This window comes from Dama dama, chromosome 12 (assembly GCF_033118175.1).
Source record: "Dama dama isolate Ldn47 chromosome 12, ASM3311817v1, whole genome shotgun sequence".
Taxonomy (NCBI): domain Eukaryota; kingdom Metazoa; phylum Chordata; class Mammalia; order Artiodactyla; family Cervidae; genus Dama; species Dama dama.
This window is the reverse complement of record NC_083692.1, coordinates 23,660,056-23,673,879: the sequence shown is the minus strand read 5'-3', so window position 1 is coordinate 23,673,879 and position 13,824 is coordinate 23,660,056. Positions and strand designations below refer to the sequence as shown.

Below are 13,824 nucleotides of genomic sequence, written 5' to 3'. Positions count from 1 at the left end.
GTGTCAGACTTTATTTTTTGGGTCTCCAAAATCACCACAGATGGTGACTGCAGCCATGAAATTAAAAGATGCTTACTCCTTGGAAGGAAAGTTAGGACCAACCTGGATAGCATATTAAAAAGCAGAGACATTACATTGCCAACAAAGGTCTGTCTAGCCAAGGCTATGGTTTTTCCAGTGGTCATGTATGGATGTGAGAGTTGGACTGTGAGGAAAGCTAAGCGTTGAAAAATTGATGCTTTTGAACTATGGTGTTGGAGAAGACTCTTGAGAGTCCCTTGGACTGCAAGGAGATCCAACCAGTCCATCCTATAGGAGATCAGTCCTGGATGTTCATTGGAAGGACTGATGTTGAAGCTGAAATTCCAATACTTCGGCCACCTCAAAGATTTGACTCATTGGAAAAGTCCCTGATGCTTGGAGGGATTGGGGGCAGGAGGAGAAGGGGACAACAGAAGCTGAGATGGCTGGATGGCATCACTGAATCAATGGACATGAGTTTGAGTAAACTCTGGGTGTTGGTGATGGAGAGGGAGGCCTTGCATGCTGCGATTCATGGGGTCGCAAAGAATCGGAAATGATTGAGTGACTGATCTGAACTAAACTAAATGGCATTTATGCCAATAATAGTTTTAATAATATATTTCTCTCCTTCTTCATCTGATCAATGTGATATTTATTCCCCTCCAGAAAATATGATCAGCCCTTTTGTCTACCTGACCTCAGATGAGATGACAGAATGTGTTGGGATACATGACACGGCCACAAACGTAATTCTCTCTGCAGATAGTCTTCCCTAATTCTTGACACATTTAAATTGTTAATGTTGTGAGTCTTCACTGAAATAATATAGACTGAATTATCATGTGATCAAGCTGGGGTGATTGTTTTTAGTGTAGCCATAAGAAATCAAAGCTGACAACTGGGATGCAGCTGTGACCCAGCTGGATCTGTTGAGCTGTATTCAGTGGGAAAAGTAGTGGCAGCTCTCCAGGCTCCTCGGCTCCAGGAGATGGTCTTCTTCAGGCATCCAAGGCCAGCCCTGCCAGATGCTTTTGAAGTGAGTGCAAGTAACACTCAGGAAGTGAGACTTCAGTAAAAAGATATTAAGAATATAGTGCATGTTTAGGGCACATGTCATCATCATTTTCTTCCTTACACATTTAATAAACCCACAGCATAAAGACTACTTACCTCATACAATCAGGCAATGTTTTCCCTGCATTACAAAAACATGCTTTTAAGGTTGACTGTCTTAATGTTCTCTAAACTGTCATAAGGTTCTAACCTATGGTGTCTAATTTTTGCCTGAAAATATTTATAGATTCTATCAGGCAGAATAGCATATTTATGTTTAAAATATGTTCAGTTGTTTTACTGATTTTTATTAATTCTCACTAGAATTTGCATTAGCTACTTTTAGTTTTCTTGGAGCAAACCATGTTTGTAATTTAGATTAATCAATGTTGTCCTTATTTTAAGTGATATTAATACTATAATGAAAGCTGGAATAAAATTTTTGCTGTGCATAATGAGTGACTGACTAGTATTCATAATATATTCAGAATTGTACAAATCAAAGAAAACTCGAGAAAAATAGTTTTGAACAAAGACTTCATAGATGAAGATCTCAAATTGCTAATAACTATAGTAATAGTTAAAGAAACAGACATTTCTCCAAAGAAGACATACAGATGGCTAACAAACACATGAAAAGATGCTCAACATCACTCATTATTAGAGAAATGCAAATCAAAACCACAATGAGGTACCATTACACGCCAGTCAGGATGGCTGCTATCCAAAAGTCTACAAGCAATAAATGCTGGAGAGGCTGTGGAGAAAAGGGAACCCTCTTACACTGTTGGTGGGAATGCAAACTAGTACAGCCACTATGGAAAACAGTGTGGAGATTTCTTAAAAAACTGGAAATAGAACTGCCATATGACCCAGCAATCCCACTTCTGGGCATACACACTGAGGAAACCAGATCTGAAAGAGACACTTGTACCCCAATGTTCATCACAGCACTGTTTATAATAGCCAGGACATGGAAGCAACCTAGATGCCCATCAGCAGACGAATGGATAAGGAAGCTGTGGTACATATACACCATGGAATATTACTCAGCCATTAAAAAGAATTCATTTGAATCAGTCCTAATGAGATGGATGAAACTGGAGCCCATTATACAGAGTGAAGTAAGCCAGAAAGATAAAGAACATTACAGCATACTAACACATATATATGGAATTTAGAAAGATGGTAACGATAACCCTATATGCAAAACAGAAAAAGAGACACAGATGTACAGAACAGACTTTTGAACTCTGTGGGAGAAGGTGAGGGTGGGATGTTTCGAGAGAACAGCATGTGTATTATCTATGGTGAAACAGATCGCCAGCCCAGGTGGGATGCATGAGACAAGTGCTCCAGCCTGGTGCACTGGGAAGACCCAGAGGAATCGGGTGGAGAGGGAGGTGGGAGGGGGGATCGGGATGGGGAATACGTGTAAATCTATGGCTGATTCATATCAATGTATGACAAAACCCACTGAAATGTTGTGAAGTAATTAGCCTCCAACTAATAAAAAAATAAAAAATAAAAAAAAAAAAGAAACACAAATTTTAGTATATTCTACAGTAAGGCTCTTCTAATACATTAAGCTGTTAACAGAAAGGTGTGATACTCAGCAATACTAGTCTCAGTTAGGAAAGGTTCCTTCAGCCAGGTATTGTTAGAAGTTCTCTTAGGAATGCGTTCTCACTTGAACAGTGTGAGCAACATTTTGTTGAAGGCTTTTTCACATATAACATATTCATAAGCACTTCTGCAGCCTAGAGTCTCAACTTCACTACTAGATCTGATTGCTTTGAGAAAGCTTGATCACTTTCCAAAAACAAATGGTTTTTCTCTCTTGCACATCATAACTGATCCCTGGCCATCAGGGTAACTGTTGTCCCTAACCCCTAGGCTGCGTACTGGTACCGCACAGCTGGAGGTGAGAGGTGGGTGAGCAAGTGAATCTTCAAGTGCTGCTTCTCATTGCTCCTCATAGTTTTGCTTTAACACCTGAACCTTCCCCCACCCCTCCAGTCCATGGGAATACTGTCTTCCATGAAACCAATCCCTGGTGCCAAAAAGGTTGGGGACCACTGGGGCAACTCAATGGAACTCTTAGTACGGTTGCTGCATTGACAAGCTTCTTTTTTTTTAATTTAAATTTATTTATTTTTAATTGGAGGATAACTGCTTTATAATATTGTGTTGTTGTTCAGTTGCTAAGTCGTGTCCGACTCTTTGTTACCGCAAGGACTGCAGCATGCCAGGCTTCTCTGTCCTTCACTGTCTCCCTTAGTTTTCCCATCATCAGGGTCCTTTCCAGTGAGTCAGCTTCTTTGCATCAGATGGCCAGAGTATTTTAGCTTCAGCTTCAGCATTAGTCCTTCCAATGAATATTCAGGGTTGTTTTCCTATTGTGTTGGTTTCTGGCATATATCAACATTAATCAGCTGTAGGTATATTTATATCCCCTCCCTCTTGACAAGCTTTATTTTTAAGGATAAGCATTTTGAGGTTTCTTCACGTTTGACCTGTTAGTGAAGACCTTCCCACAATCATTATATGTACAGGTTTTTCACTGGTATGAATTAAATGATGCAGTCAAAGATATGATTTCTCAGCAAAAAAATTTCCCACAGATAGCACATCCATGAGGTTTCTCTGCAGTATGAATCTTCTGAAGTGTAAATTAACTCTGACTTCTAGCTGTGGACCTGCCAATATTCAGTGTATAAGAGTTTCTCTCCAGGAAGAATTTTCTGGTGTGAATGAAGTCTTAATCTTTTGATGAGAGTTTTTCTGCATTCAGTATATATATAGTTTTTCATGTCTGTGGACTCACTGATATCCTAGGAATTGCAAGACTCATGCTCATTTTACTGTTTTTTCCTTAATACTTGTGATCCTTGTTAGTGACAGCTGTCCAATCCTGAGTCATGGCAAACACTTCACCCTTATTGAATGACATGCTCTTTGCCTAATCATGCATTTTGTTATGTATCTGAATTTATGAAAGTGGAATTTAACTATTTCTTTGTTATATGCTAGATATTGTTCCAAGTTACATTGAAAGACCACTTGTCTTATGCTGACCTATTTATATAGATTGCATGCTGACTTGCCATAATAATCCTTCAGCTATGTCATCTGAGTGTCACACAGTTGAATGACAGTATTTTTCTTATCTACCAGCTTAGGATGATAGTCACTCTTTCAATTCAAGCGTGTGAGGTTATACATAGCCTTTTGTCTTTAAATTTGTGCAGTTATATATGATGGTTTCTCTGTTCTATTTCATAATATACCAACATGTTAAAATTTTTATGTCAAGAGTACTTATTTTCTTAATCTTGTTACTCTTATTGGGTTGAGTTTCTTATCAAAATATGGGCTAAATATTTATTAACTTGTGTTCCATTGTCATGGGTTTGGTGTACTAGTAAAAGTATTGGTATTTCCCTTAAGACATTAATAAAATCATTTTTATTGAACATTAATTGATTTTTCAGAAGTTATTATTATTAATTGCAAAGCATTTTTGTAATTACTGTTCATTGAGTTCATACTCCTGAACAGATATTGTGTAGAATGTTTCATGTATTATCTCATTGAATCATCTTAATAACTTTTAGTATGGCTGTGTTTTCAAGTGAGTAATAGTTTCATACTGGCCAAGTAGAGCACAAGTAGCAGTAATTTGAAGGGATTCATTGAGAAAATGTGTAAAACTATAGTAACAGAGGCTAAATGATTCAAATCTTCTTCAGATATAAAATTTTCTCTTAGTTTCCGTAGGATTCTGCTCTTTGAATAGTGATAGAATATGGTCTTCTGTTTAAGCAGAGAATCTGAGAGTTGTGAGACAGTATTGTGAACTTTAAATTTTTACTAACTCTCTAAATCATTGTATTTCTCTTAAAATCCCCAACTGGAAATGTTGAATGAATGTGCTTAGCTTTTCTGAGGGGCATTTTTTATACTCACAGGCTTAGACCATCTGTGAATACTGCTTGGGGTTTTTGGTTAGTTAGTTGTGTTTGTTCCTGGTTCTGCAGTATAAGGAATTGGACTTTGCTTATATAAAGAGATGTCTATAAAGGCACAGGCAAGTAAAGTTGGTATTTCTTCCTTGGGGAAATCTGGAGTGTAGAGTTATAAGCAAATATCAAGGTTCAAAGCAGGCAATATAATGAGCACATTCAAGAAATTAGTAAGTATGTAACACTTCATGTTTGCAAACTGTTTTACAGCCATATTCATTCATTTACATAAGTTCCCTGGAAGGTAACAATGTTATTACATCTGTTTTATAAGCAAGACAAGCAAAATATAGGCAAATTAAGTGGCAAAAGATAGAGAAATTAGGACATTGATTCCAAGACTTGAGCCTATAACCTGTAAAACGTTACTCCATGAGGGAAATAAATAAAATGCTTCTGTTTTGTTGTAGACTTGGGCATCATGCCTATTTGGGTAATTATTTATATATTTATATAATTTTATATATTATTTTTTCAATTATATGGTTCAAAGGCCTTCCAATACAGCTTCTAATGAATGAAAATCTGAGCTTATTAATTCATGAATAAGGTCCCTAGTTATAAATTTTACATAAAATGTTCATGGCCAACAGATTGGTGAATATGCCTGGGGGATGCTCAGGGTTGACCTTGATAGAATACCCACTGAGAGCAGCTGAGGGCTGGATGACCTCGGAGAGCTGACCTTACTAACTGCACACTGCCTGCACACCACTATTCTCTCTCACTGTTTCTCTTTGCACTTTCCTTACACCCCCCAAAGAATAGCAAATTTCTACTAAAGAGTAATAAATTTTCTCATAACCTCAAAAAGGTAAAACTAGAAGAACTTCCTAACAGACGAGATTAGAAAACTCACTCAGACTCTTGTGTTTGCAAACAGGAGACATGATAAATTATTGCATTCAATTAACTTTTCTTTCACTTACAAAGCGCACAGAAATTGCTTTAACACCCTGAGGTGTTAAAAGTAACGAAGAGTCACTTTTTAGAATAAATATACCATAAGGTACCCTGTTTAAATGAATGCTATTCTTCAATGTAGCCACTCTTTTACACTAATCCTACAATGCTGTTATTGCAAAACATATTTTTGGACCTTGTCCTTTTGAATTGCCTTTGGAAGCTATAAAACTGTAAAAGAAAACAGAGTCGTATTTACCTAAAGTCACACCATGTTTTTTTAATCAACTCCTCTCCAACCAAGAAATTTATTACCAAGATAGATTACTGACCTTTTCACCAGCCTTTGTTCTGCACTAATTTTTCTTTTCTTTTTTGATTTCAAAATCAGTTCTATACTTTAAAAAAAATAATGATTTTCCATCAATAAGGGTATTTATTAATTCTTTAAAACTTAAAAGCTTAAACTGAAGAAGTTACAAAAATAGTAGAATTTCCATTATTCTTCACCCAGCTTTCTCTAATGTTAACATCTACTTGAAGTATAGTACAGTTCTCAAAATCAGGAAATTGTTATTGATAAATACTATTTGATAAACACTAGATAATACTATTTGCTAATCTGCAGACATTATTGAAATCTCTCCAGTTCCCCAGTAATATACTTTTGTGTTTCAGGATATAATCCAGGATCCCACACTGCATTTAGTTGTCATGTCTCTTTAAGACTTTAAGTGTAATCTGTGACAGTTCCCAACAAGAACATTTAAAAGAAAGTACTCCCTTGGAAAAGAAGGCCATAGACTCTGAATGTAATTCCAAAAATATCTGTCTCTGTCACTGTTTTGTGAATATTTGATTTATTGTGGCCTAAAATTTGTGCTGACTGCTGAAATAAAAAGAAAAGTAAGATATGCTTGAACACAAAGGAGCTCACAGTGCATGAAAGCAAAAGACCTGTCTGTTACTGTGGTGCCAGGTGTATATCAAGCTCTGGATTTTTTGAATGATGCTCAGAGCCTCTTATATCTCTGCCTTCCTTTCCATTTCCTTTGCTGTAACCTCAGTTCAGACTCTCTCTACCTCATGCCTTGTCTGTCACAATAGTTTTCTACCTCGTCTAACTATAATTCCCTTCTCCCTTCCAGTTCACCTAAAATACCTCTTATATGTATCATCTCTCTATTCAGTAACTTTGTAGCTCTCCCTAAATTTAATTTCTTAATAACTTCCTTGTTTCTTAACTGGACAGTTCTAATGTTAATCATTGAACCTACCCTAATAGCTCCCTAATTGGTTGCCCTATATCTGCTCTTGTACCTTCGTATTATACAGAATGATCTTTTCAAAATGCAACTCTGACCACATCATACTTCAAAAGTGTTTAACCCTTTGAGTGACGTCCCAATGTTCTTAGGATACCATCCAAATCTTTAGCAAGACCTATTAGCCCTTATATGATCTGACCATAATATTATTGCCTCATAGGGTTTTAGGAAGGATTAGATGAGTTAGAACTCATAAAGCCATTGAAATGTAGTAAGCAGTCAATAAAAGTACAAAATCATTTCATTAAGAATGGTGAATTTTATAAAATACCTTTCATCATGTAAAGACATGCTAATATAATTTTTCTATTGATGGTCTAATATGGTAAATTATATTAATAGATTTCTTAACATTGGACTATCCTTATATTCCTAGTATGAACTCTATTTGGTCATAGTGATTATTCTTGCAGGCATAATGACTAAGACTTATTTGTACTTTTAATTTTTTACATTAGCTTCTCATTCTCTAGTCTATGAGATATCTTATTTCCCTTATATAGTGCTTTCTGCTACTATAATTAATTTTTGTCCAATTATTTGTTTGATGTCTTTTTCCTGCTAGACTATAAATACTTTGAATGCAAGAACCACCTTTGTTTTATTCACCAGTGTATCCCTTACACCCAGGTCTTCCCAGGTGGTTCAGTGGTAAAGAATCCACCTGTCAGTGCAGGAGATATGCATTTGATCCCTGAGTCAGAAAGATCTTCTTGAGTAGGAAATGGTAACCCACTTTACTATTCTTGCCTGGAAAATTCCATGGACAGAGGAGCCTGGCAGGCTACAGTCCATGGGGTTGCAAAGAGTCAGATATGACTGAGCACACACACACATTCCTTACACTCAATACAATTCTGCCAGCAAAGTAGATGCTCAACAAATATGTATTTCTTGAATAAATGAATTAATTAGTAATTATACAAGGGAATAGATACATTTTTTGCAGTGATGCAAGTGACTTTAGCTTCTTCCACTACTTCTACTACAATAAGAGACTATGTAAATACTGTACAAGTGTTTTGTGTGAAAGTCGTTCAGTTGTGTCTGAGTCTTTGTGACCCCCTGAACTATTACAGTCCATAGAATTCTCCCGGCCAGAATACTGGAGTGGGTAGCCATTCCCTTCTCCTTCTCCAGGGGATATTCCCAACCCAGAAACTGAGCCCTGATCTCCCACATTGTAGGTGGATTCTTTGCCAACTGAGACACCAGGGATGCCCACAAGTGCTTTAAAGTTAAGCGATTCCAAGAAAGGAAATTTTAAATGAATAGTGTCTATTTTCCCTGTTTTCTCTGCTCTCACAAATACTTGTGATTTAATGAAGAGGTAGAATAATCTTATAGGAGAAATTATTGAATAGTTCCTTACCTACAACACTTCCAACTAGGCTGAAATAGTTATTTAAATAAGAAACACTGCATTTACAAAGATAAATGGGGCAGAGGGCTGAAAAATTCAGCCCTTTGTCACTAGTTCTCAAGATTCTGACCATTTAGAACTGCTTAACTTTCTGTTTTTCCTAACACTTACTTTTAAAGAGAATGTTTAAGTGTTAGGGATGACCCACCACTGGCAAAGTTCATACCGAAGAGGAGAATCTGATTGGACTTAATCTGTTTTCAGATTGGTAAGTGGGCAGTCACCAACCACCTATGGATTGTGGATCCTAGGTCAAGTTAGTGTCTTTCCTCCATCTGACTGGACATGAGGGTAGAATCATATGGTATAAACCTTGGCTGCTGCCACTCAACAGGGTGAAATAGCATCTCTTAGAAGCATATTGGTAGGCAGTTGCCATTCTATGTGTCTACTACAACTTCCTATGACCTTGAATCGTTGGAAAAGTTTCATAAATGGTCTGACTTTCAGTTTCTTTACTTTTAAAATAAGGCTAATAAGGCATGGTTACAAAGTTAGTGTAATGATTAGAGATAATATATGTAAAATGCCTGGTACACAGTAGTACTCAGTTGTTATAGCTTGTGTTATTCATGTGAGATAACATTAAAAAGTGTTCTAATTTAGAACACACGGAAGAAAGCTATAACTTTCACGGATTTTTGTTCAGTCACTCGTATCTGACTCTTTGCAACCCCATTGACTGCAGCCTGATGAACTATGGACGGAGGTTCCTGACTTTGTACAGGAGACAGGGATCAAGACCATCCCCGTGGAAAAGAAATGCAAAAAAGCAAACTGGTTGTCTGAGGAGGCCTTACAAATAGCTGTGAAAAGAAGAGAAGCAAAAAGCAAAGGAGAAAAGGAAAGATATTCCCATTTGAATGCAGAGTTCCAAAGAATAGCCAGGAGAGATAAGGAAGCCTTCCTCAGCGATCAATGCAAAGAAATAGAGGAAAACAACAGAATGGGAAAGACTAGAGATCTCTTCAAGAAAATTAGAGATACCAAGGCAACATTTCATGCAAAATGGGCTCAATAAAGGACAGAAATGGTATGGACCTAACAGAAGCAGACGATATTAAGAAGAGGTGGCAAGAATACACAGAAGAACTGTACAAAACAGATCTTCATGACCCAGATAATCACAATGGTGTGATCACTCACCTAAAGCCAGACATCCTGGAATTCAAAGCTAGTGGATGTGATGGAATTCCAGTTGAGCTATTTCAAATCCTGAAAGATGATGCTGTGAAAGTGCTGCACTGAATATGCCAGCAAATTTGGAAAACTCAGCAATGGCCACAGGACTGGAAAAGGTCTGTTTTCATTCTAATCCCAAAGACAGGCAATCCCAAAGAATGCTCAAACTACTGCACAATTGCACTCATCTCACACACTAGTAAAGTAATGCTCAAAATTCTCCAAGCCAGGCTTCAGCAATACGTGAACTGAGAACTTCCAGATGTTCAAGCTGGTTTTAGAAAAGGCAGAGGAACCAGAGATCAAATTGCCAATATCCGCTGGATCATCAAAAAAACAAGGAGTTCCAGAAAAACATCTATTTCTGCTTTATTGACTACGCCAAAGCCTTTGACTGTGTGGATCACAATAAAATGTGGAAAATTCTGAAAGAGATAGGAATACCAGACCACCTGACCTGCCTCTTGAGAAACCTATATGCAGGTCAGGAAGCAACAGTTAGAACTGGACATGGACCAACAGACTGGTTCCAAGTAGAAAAAGGAGTATGTCAAGGCTGTATATTGTCACCCTGCTTATTTAACTTATATGCAGAGTACATCATGAGAAACGCTGGTCTGGAAGAAGCACAAGCTGGAATCAAGATAGCTGGGAGCAATATCAATAGCCTCAGATATGTAGATGACACCACCCTTATGTCAGAAAGTGAAGAGGAACTGAAGAGTCTCTTGATGAAAGTGAAGGAGGAGAGTGAAGAAGTTGGCTTAAAGCTCAACATTCAGAAAACTAAGATCATGGCATCTGGTCCCATCACTACATGGCAAATAGATGGGAAACAGTGGAAACAGTGTCAGACTTTATTTTTTGGGGCTCCAAAATCACCACAGATGGTGACTGCAGCCATGAAATTAAAAGATGCTTACTCCTTGGAAGGAAAGTTAGGACCAACCTGGATAGCATATTAAAAAGCAGAGACATTACATTGCCAACAAAGGTCTGTCTAGCCAAGGCTATGGTTTTTCCAGTGGTCATGTATGGATGTGAGAGTTGGACTGTGAAGAAAGCTGAGCGCCGAAGAATTGGTGCTTTTGAACTGTGGTGTTGGAGAAGGCTCTTGAGAGTCCCTTGAACAGCAAGGAGATCCAACCATTCCATCCTATAGGAGACCAGTCCTGGGTGTTCATTGGAAGGACTGATGCTGAAGCTGAAACTCCAGTACTTTGGCCACCTCATGTAAAGAGTTGACTCATTGGAAAAGACCATGATGCTTGGAGGGATTGGGGGCAGAAGGAGAAGGGGGCGACAGAGGATGAGATGGCTGGATGGCATCATTGACTCGATGGGCATGAGTTTGAGTAAACTCTGGGAGTTGTGATGGATAGGGAGGCCTGGTGTGCTGCGATTCATGGGGTCGCAAAGAGTTGGACACGACTGAGCGACTGAACTGAACTGAACTGAACTGACTGCAGCACATCAGGCTTCCCTGTCCTTCACTATTATCTGGAGTTTATTCTAATCCATGTCCGTTGAGTCAGTGATGTTATCTAACCATCTCATCCTCTGCCACTGTCTTCTCCTTTTGCCTTCAATCTTTCCCAGCATTAGGGTCTTTTCTAATGAGTCAGTTCTTTGCCCCAGTTGGCCAAAGTATTGGAGCTTCAGCTTCAGCATCAGTCCTTCCAATGAATATTCAGGGTTGATTTCCTTTAGGATTAGCTAGTTCGATCTCCTTGCAGTCCAAGGGACTCTGAACGGTTTTCTCCAGCACTACAATTTGAAGAGGTTAGGTAATTTATTTACTCAGGACTACATAGTTTATATGTAGTAGAATTTAGTTGCAAAGTTTGTGCTTTTGACTACTATGTTGTCTTTCATATGAAGATACTTTTTAAAATATATGTGTGTATATACCTAATTTGAGAGGCCAATATCTTGCTTAATAAGGAAACAGCAAAAGCATTTCCCTAAAATTATTAAGACAATACCTCTATTCCCACTATCACTTAATAATCTTATAGAGATACTGGCCAAAGTAGACTTACAAGAAAACAATCAAAGGTAAACAAAAAATTGGAAAGAGGAGTGTTAATCGTACTTTCAAGCTTATAGAATTGTATATCTGGAAAACTGACGTGACTCAACTGAAAATCTGATAAAAATAAGAGTGCATAATGACATGCTGAGAAAGAAGAATATAGAGGTGAATTAGTCCATCTTTTTAGTAAAAATATTGAACTGTAATTTATGCTGATATAAGTGAGTGGAAAAGCCTGGGAAATTCAAAAAATAAATGTGGGATAAATATACATACCTGGAAATGTCGCAGATGATAAAATTGGCATTATGCTTCATAAAGGACACGATGCAGCTTTTAATAAATGCTAACTTTCTGTAAAGAAATAAAGTTAACTTTTACCTTAAACCTTATTACAAAATAATTCATAATGGAACATAATTTAAATGTAAAGAATAACATGAGACAAATCTTTTCAAGATAAAATACAAAATCCAGTAGCCATGAAAGAGATGATACATTTATATACTTAACAAAATTTTTCATTGAAAATAATCCATCATAGCCAAAAGGCCAAGACAGAAAACAGTAAAATTCTGTAAAGCAGTTATCCTTAAATTAAAAAATAAATTAATTTAAAAATAATTCATCATATGCAAAATCAAATAACAAACTAAAATATAGAGAAATATCTTATGTATATAATCACAGACCAAGACTATTTTCTTTGTTGGATAAAGAGCATCTACAAATAAGTAAGAATACAATAACCAGCAATCTGGTAGAAAGGTAGAAAGGACAGACAGAGTAGTAAATAATAATGATTTTTAAACTTAAAAAAATATGTCCAACTTCACTTATAATATAGATTAAGTGAAATAACGTTATCAGATTGTTGAAGATAAAGAAGTTTAATCAAAAGTGGATCACCAAGGGTTTGAGGAAATAATTGGTCTCATACTTCTGGTAGAATGATAAATTGAAACAACTTCTGTAGTGGTCAGTCTATTAAAAAAAACCCTTAAATTCATGTATACTTGATTAAGTAATGCCACTTTTAGGAATTTTCCTACATTTGTACTTTCATTTGAGCAAAATGGCGACATAAGCATAGTGACTGCATTATCATTTGTAATTCGAGAGGTTTGGAAACAACTTAAACGTCTATCAGTAGGGGGCTGATAAATATATTATGATGTTCCATGGAATATACTATGCAACTTTTTAAAAGAATGGGAAAGTTCTGCAGTGGTAATGGAAGAATCATGTTGTTAAGTAATAATGCAAAGTTAGAACAGTAAATTTAATATGGTACCATTTGTATAAATTACACACATGCAAAGCTTCACTTATCTTTATAGGATTGTTTTTAGGGAGAGAATTGATGCTTGGGAAACAGGGAAAAGAAAGAGATTCTCTTTTCACTGCAAATCCCTTTGTATTTTATATTATGTACAGGCTTTGCCTGTTCCAAAAAAAAAAAAAAGAAAGAAATTAACCATGTAAATATTGTGAACTTATTTTAAAAGTGAGATGATGTCAATTCATAGTTGCATTTCAGACTGTTATTGAAAAGATCTACATGCAGAAGAAACTGTGTGGAATTTCATTTTGTTTCTCTTAGAAGGATAAAAGCTTGGTTAGATTTGCTCTGATTTGACTGTTTCTATAGGAGCTAATATTCCAACATGATGTATTAGGTCCCTGGACTCTTTTGATTAGTGATCTATAGGTCAAGACCTATGATGTGCTATTTAAATCATCTGGCAAATAGATGTTTGGGGGAAAGAACTCTCCCCATTTTTTAAAAAGAAACTTAAGTTTGTTTGTGTGGTAAGCACATAGAAAGATTGGAACCATCATTTTGGAAGT

At 36.7% G+C, this 13,824-nt stretch overlaps 1 protein-coding gene across 2 annotated transcripts in view; it reads left to right on the top strand.

The window, feature by feature from the left end:
• RAD51B (RAD51 paralog B) overlaps positions 1-13,824 on the top strand; it is a 609,692-nt gene that overhangs the window by 240,804 nt on the left and 355,064 nt on the right. The window lies entirely within an intron of this gene.